Raw genomic sequence first — 12,814 nt, 5'->3', positions numbered from 1 at the left:
GCTTATTGGAAATATTGTATTCCTATGAAGTTGATGGAAACCAATAAAAACTTGTTGTTATCCGATTAACCCAATACGCACGATGGGAACTCATATTGGAGCACAATATCCCGATATAGTATGCGGTTATTGGTATATAACAGGATATTGGAGCACAATATCCAGATATAACTTGCGGTTATTGGTATACAACACGATATCGAAGCACAATATCCCGACAGAACTTATGGTTATTGGAATAGAATACTACACCGCGTGCATATTGGTGACCGACATGGACATACTGTGCGGCCACACGATATATAAATATCGGTCGTCGATCACGGGCCCAAAGTAGAATACAATATCGCGTAAATAAATCTCAGAACGAATTCCAAGTTACCAACATGAATTATGTCGGCATATACTGCGGACTAAGAGGATACGTAACACAATATTGATCGCCCGTGAAGCTACGTGTGGATATCGGTACGCCCACATATACGACATCGCGTGAATGATATCGTAGAACAGCATACGGCAATACGAGAGAGAACAATATTGGAGGTGGATACACACAGAACACAAACGTTCCGCGTTGCAAATACATTCACATTGATCGAAAGCGCAAGTGTACGTACGGCACACAGTACACACAGCCTCGACCGCTTGAGATGCTAGACAACCACCAAACCATTCAGAATAACTAGCTGGGACATCCGCGACCTACCTCTCAATGAGAAAGCCCAATAACGACGGGCTCATTGGAGTGATCGTTTTCAAACAAATGTTTATTGCATGCAGTTTTACTGCAACAAAAGTTAGGTTACCGATGTCGGAACCCAAATCGAACGCGATACGTGACAATGTCAGTTCGAACGATAAAATAATGAGGATTGATGGGCTTGATAGGCCACGTGCTTCTTACCCGCAAATTTATCGATATTGACCCACCTTTCTGGGTAATCCTACGTCGTACACAAAATCCACAACCACACACGAGCACATTTCACCCACCACTCTTCGTCGCCTGTTTCGCAAGATTCACACTGTAAAAAACGGCGGGAAAAATACGTGCATTTGCGCCATCAAACGATACGTTACAGACTCGTTTTATGAGAAAAGTTTCCATCGTCAACCCGCGCGCGCGGAAGCTCGTGCGCTCGAGTTTCGGAGGCAGTTCGAACTGCGAAGGGAGGCGAGGCGAGCGAACCGCGAGCCCAGCAAGCCGGCGCACCTGCGCGCATGCGCGCATGCGCTGCCTGCAGTGTAGTAGCCAATCGAGCCAGACGAGCGGCTGAGCGTGCCGCCGAGTGGCCGAGCCCGCCGGCCCAGCCAAGCCTAGCCGAGCCGCCGAGATTGCGCGATTGCGCCATTGCGCAGCGACCGCGACCGCGGCGACGGCGGGACCGACGGATGACAGCTCGTCAAGTTCGTCGCGAACTTTGCTTGTGGGCCCCAAGTGAAACCAACGCACTTTCAATCGCTTCGAAAGGTACGTACTTTATTACTTGCAGCATTGGGTGCTTTGGTATACACAGATCAAAGTGAACACTGAAGGACAGAAGGGAGACATGATGTTTTGAAATCGCAGCTTATTTGAACGCACGCGTCCCCTGCTGAAAGCGTCTAACTGTGCTCTGTTGCAGACGTCATTTGGACTGCGCGTACTCTGATGTAACGTCAGTCAGTGTTTACACTCGGCTAGCTTCGCTATCTTGTTATCTCATGTGCGAAATACACGTAGAAACCAGCGCCTCGTCTCTTTCGGATATTCAACCTCCAGCCCCCTGGCTCCCAGCATGCTTACCGGCGCAAACCGTTCGACGTGTTGGATTCGTGGGCTCGTTCGAGAGGCGTTGTTTAACACTCACGAGTCGCCGAAGTGTTACCGGAGCTTCTCTTTACGAAAGTCGCGATCGACGCTGGGCTCTGAGTTCGTACTTTTGTCTACCCTGGTAGACTAAGAGTGTCGACCATTCATCTGTGGTGCCGACTGGCGCCGTACGAAGTTGAGAAAAGCTAGCGAGTCTGTCAGATTTTTGTGACGCCGCCCAACTGCTCTGCTACCGGCTGCGCTCAACAAAAAAAAAAAAAACGTTTTTTAATTTTTAGTTTTTTTTTTGCCATGTTTCATTTCAGTCAACGCAAAGTAAATCGCGGCCGTACGTCGGTTGACTCCCGATTACTGTCTCTACATCGTAGATTGTCTCACCACAGTGGTGCCTTTTTGGTGTGATCTTATTATGATATCGTTACATCTTGCTTTTTCATCTTGGCACACTTCTAGACGACCTTCTACGCGTTGCACTCATTGCCGACGTGTAGCTGGTGTTAGAGACAAATCTGAAGTCGCTGTTTGCTCACTCCTTGGTGCACATATTTCATGTTCAACATCAGGTATCTGAAGGAGGCTCCATGAAACCCTGGAGTTTGTTTAGAGGTGCCTCAACATACTGTATTCAAGTGTCGTTTTGTGTGGTATAGTTTCCTACAAAACCAAATTGCACTTTGTTCGTAATATACCCTACAACTGTTCACTACAATTAAAGTTGCTATGAAACATTGGCCACGAGAGGTGACTCGGCCAACGCAGCCTGAAAATTCCTCGCATAATTTTCTTCATGGGTCATTTTGGACATGGACAAATTTTCTTGTGAATAATGAGTGTTATGCACATGTGTTCTATTTTTCGTACAGGTACTTCAGTTAGATAAACCCCAGCAAAGGCAGCAAGACAGTCGCATGGGGTCACACCAAGGATAACTGCATTCCTCCTCGAGTCCCGAGTCTTGTCACCAAACTTCACTGAACATAATGGTACATTCCGTTTCCTTAACTTTTTCTTCTGAAATTTGTTTTTTTATTGTTGTTGTTGTTGCTTTTTTTTATTTAAAAAAGGGTAGTACGACGTTCAAACACCCAATATCTTTTTTTTTTCTTTTTGTAAAATGTGTAGTACATCGTTTAAACACCCAAGCGTTCATAAATGGTCTCTGTACCAGACAATAGGGTGTCTTATACTCTTTTTCATACTTAGCGTGCAACGCTGTCAAAGGTACTAAAGTGGTGCGCATGAAAAAATAGAAAAAGTGTTACCATAGAGTAATATAGTGGAACGTAAAGAGTGGCCACTCGAACCCTATCGCGGCCCAGGAAGTCGGTTTCACGGCAGCCGCCAGCTGGCGCCAAGGTGACGAATTATTTATACATTTGTTATATTTTCACCGTTCATAAATTGTTCTATCTTAATTTAAAAAAATTTAAAATTATTAGTAGCTTCGAAGGTTAGAGAAAATATTCCAATAATTGCAACTTCCGCTTGGGCAAAACGCCGCCATAACGGCAGCCTGGGTGTTGGGCTCGGTGGCTCGGGCAATCTACCACTGTTCCTGTCGTTCCTGTCGTCACGTGGATTTCTCGGTGTTCGCTTCGTGGAAAAGGTGAGCCATTTCAAAACACTATTACGCAACCACTTGAGGAGTGTTTCACGGGTCTGTTGGGCGTCAGCGTCTTTCGGGCTTGCCGCTTTTCTCTGTAACATAGCGTGAAATGCAGCAGGGCAGAAGCGTCTAACGCTGCAAACACGTACGCGTTGTCTTCAGCGACGCTGATTCCAGCTTTCACTTCTCAATCGCGCGTGCATTACATGCTCATTTAAAGCGTCGAGCTCTCTCTCTCGTAGTTGTTTCTTTCCTGGCACTTACGGTGAAATGGAGCACACAGTTTCTGCGGGGGCCGAGAGTCGGTGCCGCCAAAGAGAGGTCCCGAGACACTTCGCTCAATGTGGTGTGGTTTCACCTACTCGCATGGGTTTTTCGCTCTTTGCGTGAGGTTTCCTTCTTCTTAATGTTGAAAGTACATGCCGCAGCACCATGCTTTTAATTTGATCTGGTCGAGAAGAGCCAGCTCAAAGAATTTAAATCACAGGTGAGCAAGGCATCCGATCATCTGCGTAATTCGGTGCACCTTGCGCGCTGGTGTATGCTGGAATACCATAGGGAACTATAGTATCATAAGGCGCCGAAGCATTGGTTTCACGTCGTCCGAGTTGGTCTATACTAACATGCAATTCATCTTTTTATTTAAGGGTGCTGTTCGTGCACCGTGGTTACCTCTTGATTTATACAGTACGAACTTGACCTTGTGTTTTGTATATTAGTACAGTTTATTGTGTCATGACCAGCTCCCTTTTCGCAGGCATATCGAAATCTCACGGCGCCAATTCTGTAAATTTTCTTCTGCAGCGCATGCCGTCGAAATGCCCAGCTACGGTAGCTACTGCTGCGTAGCGTGGTGCGGTAACAACGGAAGAACGTGCAAGAAACCGGGAACAAAGTTTTTCCGGGTTCCGCGGGACAGCAAGTAGCCATGGTTTCCATCTGTCTTTGTTTTAAAAACTTACTGGATGACTGTTCAGCTGTCATAGCGAAAAAACAGAAAGTTTGTTTCTTCAAAACTAGTTTCAAAGCTCTAGTAAGGGAAAAACTTGGGCGAGTTCTTTTGCATACTGATGATTAAAAACAGTGCAGGCGAGACGAAGGACCAGAGCTCTGGAGTACTCACAGAACCTTTGCTCAAACTACACTAAGGTGGTTAAGTAACACAGTCACTTACCAGCCGTAAAATTGTTATCTATTTCATTTTTCTTAAAACTGTACTTCGTAATCTCACACATAGCCTGTACTTATGAGAAACTAATGTATAGGACACTACTGTGTGTTTGCCTTCACATCAGCACAGACGTAACACTTCACTGAATATATCATGAACAAAAATAGTTGTCATTGAAAATTTCTGTTCTTTCTGTGACATCCTGTAACTTTGAAGGAACAAATAAAATTATATATCTGTGATGAAGGAACAGAGGCATTCCTGTTAAACAGCGATGGCCTATGTATTAACCGCCTCTTGTAATTTAAGGTTTTAGTCATCTTCAGGCATTTATATACCTGTACTACATGTCGCAGGTCTAAAGCGTGGGTCGAGTACGCCAAGAGACATGACCTCATGGACAAACCGGCGGCGCGCCTATATGCAAGCTACTACGTGTGCAGCGACCACTTCACTGTACACGACTTCATGGACCCTGGACGAACGAGGCTCACAAAAACAGCAGTGCCCAATGTTCGTCCACTAGAACACTGCCAGTCTGTGATATGTCGTGGTAATGCTTTATTCACTTCCCGATGTATGCAAATTATACAAGTAAAAAAACTTGACTTAATTGTAGCTCTACTTTTGCTGCTTCGTAAGCTCTGACATTACTCTTATTTCTATCTAGCATCAGTGGTATGGTCACGTTTAGGCGATGCTGTCATGTTTGCGCATCTGCATCACAATAGCGTGTGTTCACTTCTCAGTATCATTGGTTTGGAGCTTCATTAGCTCCGAACCTTCCCATAATCTAGAAATGTTTTGTTTCAATGTCCAGAACGTGTTGACTGCTGTGTTACACCCCCAACACTGCTGCTGTCGTGTCCAACATTTTGTTAATTGCAGGTGACTTCATCTTGTTTCTAATAGCCAAATTTTTGCAGACCTCGTGGAGGCCAGCACCTCGCACAGCACGCCTTCGGACAGCCAGCCGGTCACCCTGTCCAGAGCAGCTCATGGTGAGGAAGCAACTCTGTTTGAAGCAACAACTTGTTTCTGATAACAAACTTCTTGCAGATCTCGCGGAGGCCAGCACCTGGCACGGCACGCCTTCGTACAGCCAGCTGGTCACCCTGTCCAGGGCAGCTCCTGGTGTGGAAGCGATTCTGTTTGAAGCAACAACTTGTTTCTGATAACCAAATTCTTGCAGATCTCGTGGAGGCCAGCACGTCGTATGGCACGCCTTCGGACAGCTAGCCGGTCACCCTGTCGAGGGCACCTCACGGTGAGGAAGCGACTCTATTTGAAGCAACAAATTGTTTCTGATAACCAACTTCTTGCAGATCTCGCTGAGGCCAGCACGTCGCACGGCACGCCTTCGGACAGCTAGCCGGTCATACTGTCCAGGGCAGCTCACGGTGAGGAAGCGACTCTGTTTGAAGCAACAACTTGTTTCCGATAACCAACTTCTTGCAGATCTCGTGCAGGCCAGTGCCTCGCACGGCGCGCCTTCAGACCTCAGCCCAGTGACACCATTCTCCTCTGCCAGCTCTGAATCAGCCGAGGCTTGTAAGTGTCTTTAATTTTCTTTGCCTATATGGATGCCTCTATGCTTTTCATCAGTAAGATTCTTCTGTGCAAATGGAAGTTGGTGTTGCTTCTGAATATCCTTAGTTAACCGGCATTAATGAAGTAAAAGTTTAAGACTAAAAAAATATAAGGTTTTGATATTTCACATTATATAAATATAATGCAGAGTTGAGTGTACAAGCTCAACTCTAAGGCCACATATATTGTTCGTCAGCTGGCTAATATTCTGTTCCTTGGTTCTAGCTATTTCACGCTCTTCCACGCCCAGTTTCCGCAAGTCAGCAGTGAGACCTAAGGACGTCATAACGCGTCTTCAAGCCAAGGTCTCGAGCTACAGGAAGGCCGCCACAAGACTGCGGAAGCAAGAGCAGAAGGTGCCTCAGACAGCTACGGAAACCCTCGCCATGATTCGCCCTCATGTCACTGAGGAGGTATTCCAGCTGGTGTCAAGTCATGTGAAACTGAGGTCTCGGCTGGCATATACGCTTTATTAACCGGAATTCAGGCAGAGTTAGGCTCCAAACTTGCGTTTCTGGGGCACAACTGGTGAAGATTAAAGGGTAGCATAAATCTAAACATGCGTTTAGCATTAATTTTGCATTTTATTACATATGTGTTACAGGTGCGAAGAAAGTTTTATTTGTGCAGTGCAAACCGAGTGTCAAGCATTTTTGGTATTACTTTTTTAAGGCTGGGTCGCAGGCCACCGGGCTATATTGGTGAATGTCTAATTTCAAAATCATTTGTCTTTGTATTTTTATGTATGGCCATGTTGAATGGGAGAGTTGTCATTTTTCTATTATGCATAGTCCTGTCCATTGGTCACGCAACTTGGGTGTCATTGGGCCTTTCCTGGTCCTGTTCACGATTGCTGCTTTAGTTTGATGTGCAGCTTGTACATAGGCAAGAAGAGTCATTGTTTAGACAAGAGCCGCGGGCTAGCCATGTTTTGAATTGCAATTTTATTTTGTGGGGGAATCTGCAGGTGTGGAATATACAAGGATTTGTTTTTGCAAGATTGTTCCTTATGATAGATTCGACGTAATTTGTAGATAACAGATTGTTAAATAATGATTTGTTATGCTAAGAGTCTTTTTGTGCCCTAATAATTGATACTAGAAGTTTTTGTGCGCTAACAAGGCAGGCATTTTACACGGCGAGCTACTTTGGAGAATATGTTTGTGTGGGCACACAAACAAATTTGTGTGGACTCTGAAGACTATACCACTACCCTGTGTGTGGACTATAGTCCGGAAAATACGGTAATTAACAGAACGGTGCACACTGCACGCCGAGCATTTCCAGGTATAATTTGTAATGACCAGGTTGCAGGCCACCAGTCGACCAGTCTTCACTAGCGACTGCAAAACCACTTGACGTGTGTTTTTTTCTAGTGTGTTCGTGTTGAATGTTTCTTTATGGGTATGGATCTTCATATTGGGTCACCCGGCTTTGGTGTCAGTTGTGAACTTTTAGATGTTTCCTCCCTCAAACCTTTACAAAAAAAGCTGATGAGGTTTTTCTGAAAAATATCCTTTGTAACACGTCCTGAAACAATTAAGTGCAAAAATAATTTTCACAGTCTTCTGTTTATTTTTTATGTAAAGTAGCTATTTTTTATGGTTATCTTCGTGGCCAAAATAAAAATTTTAATATTTGTTAATTGCTGCCTTCTGTTGGTTGTCCTGTTTTTCCTGTTCCGTGACATAGTTTTATATTTCATATTGGGATTGTACATGGTTACCTCGTTACCTGTCTGTCCTGAATTTGTAAATGAATTTAACCGTGCTTTTGAGTTGTTGAATGCACAGCTCAAACGCCCAAGTAAATTCTAAATTAGCAACCGTAACTAAAATTAAAATTGGAATTAAACTTGAGGAAGAAAACGAGAAGGACGGACAACCATAGTTGGAAGTTTGTGGGACAGGCTGTCCGTCCTTCTCGTTTTCTTCCTGAAGTTTAATTATCTCTTACCAACCCGCTCATTCTGGCCTTAAAATTGTAGTTAGTCCCGACAACCTTGGTGGCGCAAGCTACCGCACAATACAGTTGGGAGCACTAATATTAGTTATCCATCCATTTGACTAATAGTATTCTGTGACTCTATCCATGTTGAAAAACGAAACCGAAAGCATCCAAACAGGAAGTCGAGAAACATTTCACGGCGGCCGCTAGGAGCGCTGGTAGTCGAGTGGGCCGCTTGGGTCTATTGGAGTGGCCACTCTTTACGTTCTACTATATTACTCTATGGTGTTACTCCGCGCGTTTCGTGGACGAGTGGTAGAAGGCGCTGCTCTGGCGATACTGACGTCTCGGTGGCCGTGGTTCAAACCCATTTGACGCGCAAAGCTTTTCTTTTTTTTTCCTTTTTTAGACATACTTTTCATGCAAGATTGTGCGCATAAACGAAGTGCATATTTCAGTTCCTCCTTCTTGATTTTTATTTATAAGTCGCCGAGAGGCCAGATTTCTACCGTCTGGTCTGCCGCTTTGCAAGTGTTATTTGCCTCCAGCACCGAGTTATATTTTTCTTTCGTGCAGCGTCGAATGAGGAATCGCCCTGATAGCGGCCTTGTCCCAAAATTTATAATAAGACGTTAATCGACAATAGTTGTGGCCTGTACAGTTTATTTTGAAATAGCTGTCAAGGGTAGGAATCTCCCTCTCGGAGCATTTGCGATGCACCTTCAGGCGAATGGCGTTCTGTGTGAACTCGTCATGCTTGACGGTCCCCGTGCTCGAAACTTTCACGTTGCGCGGTCTTTGCTTCGGGGACGACACCTTGCCAGATAGGCACTGCGCCTTGCACTTCGCGACAGTACAGGGCACACTCCATTGTCGTTCCTGGCCGTCTCCAGGACTTCACGACCGAATTCTCCGGGGAATGTATTCTTATACTCCCGTACACATTGGCGATCATCTGCTTGCACTCTCAAGATTCTCGCACAACGAATCTTCGAAAACATCCGAGCAGGAGAGGTACTTGAGCTTGCTGCGTTAGACGCCATCTTCTCAAAACCAGCCAGTGCCACACAACCCGAAAACCCAGAGCGGCTGCCACACGGATGAACACGAAAACAATTTAAGGTGGTTTACATTAACTTTTCCTTTTTCTTGAAAAATATTTGTGCTCCGTTGAAATTATAACGCCACTATCAGTTACTAGCCCCAAGGAAGCACATTTTCCGACTTTTTAAAAAATTTTTTTGCGGGGGACGCACTATCTTATGGGGCGAACGTAGGCACGGTCAGCAATGCAAACCGGTGCGCTAGCTTTGACTGCGTTGCACTTTATGTATGAAACAGGGTATAGGATCGCTTCAGACGGGGCAACCTTTCCAGCAATTTTGGGGCTGCTGGCGGGTTGTTCTCTAGCTTTCCCTAGATCAACACGAATTGCTGAGATCGGGTCCGGCTCGAAGCGGACGAGCAACTCTGACTACTCGGAGATGTTTGAAGCGGCAGCAGCGAATCAGGAATGCAATATTTTCACGTGACACCCGTGTGGTCGTGATGATGAGAACTGAGGACTTAGTTCTGGTTTGAAATGGATCATTTTTGAAAATAAACTGTTTCAAAAAGATGAGTTAGTATTCTCAGCGCACTTTAAAGATATAAAAACCTGTTTTTAGGATATAACTGTGCGTCTAAATACTGTAAGAAAAATAAAATTTCATGATGATGATGGCCAGTCGTAGCAATTCGGTTGCTGCATGTGAACGCGGGCGGCCCGTGTTGCGACATGAAGTTGCTGGGCGAAATTGTTCCGTCTGAAGCGGGCTTTAGGGAACTGAATTCAAGGGCCGTGGAGCTCTGGGTGCAAGCCCACCTGGGAACATTTTTTTTTTCTTTTTTGCCTTTTTTAGTATTTAAATAAAAAAATTGGTTTGCTCTTTATGTTTATACAGCCTTGATGGGGATGCGCCTCAAGGGGTAATCGGTCTCTTAGCTGTAGATGAGAAATTTAGCCAGTGCGGTACAACCGCTAACCTGGGAGTTTTAACGTGCATCACGCAGTAGTGATCACACGAACGCGTGCCGGTACAAAACTCATCGAGATCGAAATGGGCGGGGGCGGCGGGGATCGAAACCAGGAGGTCCCCAGCGCAAGCTTTCGCTCCACGCTCCGAGCTGAGACGCGTTAGCCCAGTCGGCCACTTCCTCCCCCAGTATTTAAATAGATATATATATATATATACATATATATTTTTTTTAAGTTTTAACATATAGATGCATAATTTACACACTAATTCATTTTCAGAAGCGCTTTTATTCACACTTTGTGGCTTTCTAGTGCTTGCAATAGCTTCTCAGTGAGCTAATGCCAGCTCTGCAAAGAAAGCGGGATCTTCCCACGCTTTGCAGGCTGTAAAGCTGTGGCTTGCACAGCTCTAGTGTGTCACACCTCGCTCACTGGCACCATCGCGAAGCATAGGTGCTGCATTAGTCGCGCCACGTTGTAAGCCCATATACGGTCGGGTGACAAACCTGGGACCATTTGTCACTGCACTCAGCTATGGTAGGGTGGCATGGTCGGGGCATGAAGCAGGGGTACAGCTTGGAAATGTTGATCTTCATGACATTTTAAACACATTTTTTATTACTTTTGTGTCGAGTTGTCAGCATTCTAAAGGTGAGAAAGCAAGCAGCATCGACAGCAAGAAAAGAAAAATTTAAGACCCCTTTCACCAAGAATCAATTACGAGCACTAGAAAGGCATGGAGTGTAATTAAAACGCTTCTAAAGGTGAATTAGCGTATGAATTAAGTACTTGTGCCTCAAAAATGCAAAAAAACAATGTAAATATAGTTATAAGGATAAAAATATACACCAGGAGGACTTAAACCAAAACTACAGTCTGTAAGTTTGAAATTTGACACCTTAAACCACTTGGCCACCACCCAATTTTATTTCCAGGTCGTTCATCGAGGTATATGAATTTTGTTCGCAGATGTCGGCTGCAAGAGAGATTGCCTTATTTTCATTTACTTACTATTCCCACCAAATATGACAAGTGATGAAGAATAGAACCTCATTTGGTTGGCCGAGGCACTCTGCTTGCATCAAGGGAAACTAGCTTGTCTTGCTGGGTTCATATTTTGTTTCGTCACCTGTTTAGGATTCTGTTGTCGCTCATCAAAAGAAGAAAAAAAAACTGACTAATTCTGACTGATTCTGGTGTGCAGGTAGCCTTGGCAGTAAACTCTGCTAAATGGGGCAAAATATAGATACTTTTTTTAGCAAAAATGCATCGTTTTAGCAAAATGAGCTACACTATTTGACTAACGTGAAACAGAACGAGCCTCTCCACTTGGGTCTTTTTTCATCTCTCGCAGACACTATTTCCTGCTTTTTGTGGTTTGTATCACTTTTGTATTCTGTCCGGCCAAAGCATCTGTGTTACACTAAGACTGGGTTCTTTAGGATATCTACAGGTATTCTTCGCAGCAAATGGCTTCCAATCAGGAACACGAGTTTGTTCTCGGCCACCGAGAGCAAGTATTTTCAAGGTGAGCTATTTATGCCTGTATGAGTTTTGTGTTTCATTCCTCTTGAATGCCATAACCTATGTGTAGTGGTCTTGCATCAGTACTTTGTTGTCTCTCTTCTGCAAAAACACCCAAGTTTGACTAAGACCGGGTTCTTTCTTATACATGCAGGTCTTGGTGGCAAGCACCAGCCAATCAAGGCCAGAAGTTTGCTCTTTGCCGCGCATGACAAGTGTTTTCAAGGTGAGTGATTGACGCCTGAGTTGTGCGTTTCATTCCTCACAGACACTCTATGTCCTGTTTTTATAGTGGTCTTGTGTCAGGCTTTTGTGTATCTGTCCGGTCAAAGCATCTGTGTTAGACTAAGACTCGGTTCTTTAGGATATCTGCAGGTATTCTTTGCTGCAAATGGCTGCCAATCAGGAACACGTGTTTGTTCTCGGCCACCGAGAGCAACTATTTTCAAGGTTAGCTATTGCCCGCCTATATGAGTTTTGTGTTTCATTCCTCTTAAATGCCATAACCTATGTGTAGTGGTCTTGCATTAGTACTTTGTTGTCTCTGTTCTGCAAAAACACCCAAGTTTGACTAAGACCGGGTTCTTTCTTATACATGCAGGTCTTGTTGGCAAGCACCAGCCAATCAAGGCCAGAAGTTTGCTCTTTGCCGTGCATGGCAAGTGTTTTCAAAGTGAGTGATTGATGCCTATCTGAGTTGTTTGTCTCATTCCTCACAGACACTCTATTTCCTGTCTGTATAGTGGTCTTGCTTCAGGCTTTTGTGTCTCTGTCCGGCCAAAGCATCTGTGTTAGACTAATCTTTAGGATGTGTGCAGCAATTTTTGGCAGCAAGTGGCTGCCAATCAGGAACACGAGTTTGTTCTCGGCTACCAAAAGCAAGTATTTTCAAGGCGAGCTGTTGCCCGCCTATATGAGTTTCAGCATTCATCAAGGAGCGCAAAATCAAAGCCCGGGGGTTGGCCATTGCAAAAATGTTGACTCGGAAGCGCATAGGGAGGAAGCTTTATAAAAGTATCCACCTGCCTCTACAAGTCAAACCAAAACTAAGAATGAAGGTTCCATTTGAAAAAAAAAAAAAAAAAAAACATTGTCAGCCCGAATTAACTCGGGGGCGGCACGGAGCAAACAAGCCACGGTACG

The 12,814-nt window shown here is 44.7% G+C and overlaps 1 long non-coding RNA gene across 1 annotated transcript; it reads left to right on the top strand.

Moving 5' to 3' along the window:
- The first annotated feature begins 5,384 nt into the window (after positions 1-5,384).
- LOC120840985 lies at positions 5,385-5,846 on the top strand. The gene is made up of 3 exons (XR_005715667.3): positions 5,385-5,594; positions 5,653-5,727; positions 5,786-5,846. It is a non-coding gene; the product is annotated as an uncharacterized LOC120840985 (long non-coding RNA).
- Positions 5,847-12,814: the final 6,968 nt, after the last annotated feature.

Source organism: Ixodes scapularis, unplaced genomic scaffold (genome assembly GCF_016920785.2).
Source record: "Ixodes scapularis isolate PalLabHiFi unplaced genomic scaffold, ASM1692078v2 PGA_scaffold5__190_contigs__length_132052651, whole genome shotgun sequence".
Lineage (NCBI taxonomy): Eukaryota > Metazoa > Arthropoda > Arachnida > Ixodida > Ixodidae > Ixodes > Ixodes scapularis.
The sequence above is the reverse complement of the archived record's forward strand: the minus strand, read 5'-3'. Positions and strand labels throughout refer to the sequence as shown.